The 2,041-nt window shown below is 49.0% G+C and overlaps 1 protein-coding gene across 1 annotated transcript in view; it reads left to right on the forward strand.

Annotated features, from left to right (window-relative positions):
* The window catches only part of LOC105996271 (aphrodisin-like), a 3,412-nt gene extending 2,471 nt beyond the window's left edge, over positions 1–941 (forward strand). Inside the window, exon 4 of the mRNA XM_013030289.1 lies at positions 837–941. The gene's annotated coding sequence lies outside the window, so the exon portion shown is untranslated. The remainder of the gene's footprint in view (positions 1–836) is intronic.
* Positions 942–2,041: the final 1,100 nt, after the last annotated feature.

Here is a 2,041-nt window from a genome sequence, read left to right on the forward strand (position 1 = left end):
TCCCCCGACATCCTTGCCCAAGATCGTCTCTGCACACAATCATGTGTTGCTTGCCTGGCAAGGAATCCGCTTGGTGGGATTGCACATCTCCCTTGATCCTGTTTCATTTTCTTCCTTGCTCTTTTTCACAGATGATTGTCCTAAGAAGTAAAGGACTTGCCTGGGTGAGTACACACACACACACACACACACACACACACACCCCAACATTACCCTTCACCCCATCGCCACACGAATTCTGCTGTATTTACTTCTGATCGTGGAGTTCAGAAAGAATCTCTCTGGAAGGAAGCTATGTGTAGGAGTCAGGAAAATTCCCCTTTCTGACTTCGGTGTGCACCCGGGTTTACAATCTGGGAAAAGGGAGACAGAACTGTGTGATAGAGGAAGGGTTAAAAATCTCTCAACTTTGGTCGATTTCCGGGCCAGTGGACAATGCTGTGTTCACAAACTCTCTCAGGCAGTGGGCCCGTCTGCAGAAATCATGTGTAAAAGCAGATCCACATGTAATTTCCAGTACACAGGACGTAGCTACACGCCTGCTCAAAAGGCATCTCTGACCTGGGTCTGTTGACACCATCTCCTTCACTAGGAAAACGGGACTTCTAGTAACAGGCTTGCACACACACACACACACACAAACACACACACAAACACACACACACACACACACACACACACACACACACGAGATCCTGGGAAGTGAATCTGCCTTTAGCAGTTCATTTCTCATGTCCTACTTCTATGTCTTGCCTCTTTCCCATTTGCGATCTCCGCCATGAGGGCATTCCCAGGGTCTCAGGTTCGGGTCCCTCCTCTCTGCTCCATCCTCACAGGTGATAGCATGTTCAGGAGGGCACCTGCCTCCATCTTCCCCATTCCAGCAGAATGGACTCTGGGAAGATGACCGTCCTCACGCGTCACCCATGTTTTCCTCTATCCTGCTACATCGGCATCCTGACTCATGCCTTTCCCACTTCTTCTCCCCTTCTCCTGAAATCTGTGCTGCCAATCCATCACTGAGTGATTCAATAAACCTTTCCCAAGCATGTCCTTCTGACTTGGATGATCCACTCAATGGGGCTTTTCCCAGAAACAGCCACTCAAAGGAGTGATTGAAAACCAAGTCTCTACTAGAACCATCGATTCTGTTTCTGTTATTCAGAACAATGTCAGGCTCGTGCCTTCCCTGCTAGCTACTCAGCGTGCTAAGATCTAAGTATCATGGGTTGAAATCAGCCTGGGGTAGAAAAGTCTGGGAGACTTCCTATCTCTAGTTAATCACCCCCAAACCCAGAAGCAATGCTATGGCTTGTCTACATGAGTGTTGGCCTTGAACACAGAACCTGAAGGAGGATGCCCAGGTCCTGAGGACAAGCTCAGGGCCAGAAAACGGCAATGACAGAGTCCCTGAGCATTTAGCATTAGGAAAGGCCACATCATCTTCAAGAGTGGAAGGGTCTGTGAAGAAGTTCTATCATGTTCCCACAGATTCCACCGGAAATGCAAGGCTGCAAGATTGAAAGTCAGCTTCCCTAGACTGGACTGAGGGAATCTGTCAATCACAAAAAGAAAACTGTCTTTCGGGCTTGAACACATGTCATCTCAGCCTTGGGGTTGGCTTTAGGCAGTGGAAAGTGCGTGAACTCCATTGTGGGAAAGAGCATGCCTAAAATGCCAGGCCGGTTCTTGTCGCCATGTGAGAATCCTGGAGGGGGAGTGGGAGAGGATAAACCCTGGGTAGTGTGGTTTGCCCATGCCCCAGATGCTGAGAGTCTCACCTTCTGCAGACATGCAGTAGCAGTTGGCACTCTCTCTCCCTGCTCTCAACTCTAGAATTTCTGGCATTATCCTGAGTTGCTGAGATTGAGAACCCCATTTCCTCCTGATGTCTCCTTATCAAACCCCTCCCTGCAATATGCCCTTGCATTCATATTCTGCAACCCCCTTAAGATGACAAGGACCCATCAGAACTATGAAGGCAGAGGTTGGGCTTAGACCTGAACCAGACCCATGGGTTTATTGGTTCTTCAGCCCAAGG

The sequence above is a fragment of the Dipodomys ordii genome, unplaced genomic scaffold (genome assembly GCF_000151885.1).
Source record: "Dipodomys ordii isolate 6190 unplaced genomic scaffold, Dord_2.0 Scaffold128, whole genome shotgun sequence".
In the NCBI taxonomy this organism is placed as follows: Eukaryota; Metazoa; Chordata; class Mammalia; order Rodentia; family Heteromyidae; genus Dipodomys; species Dipodomys ordii.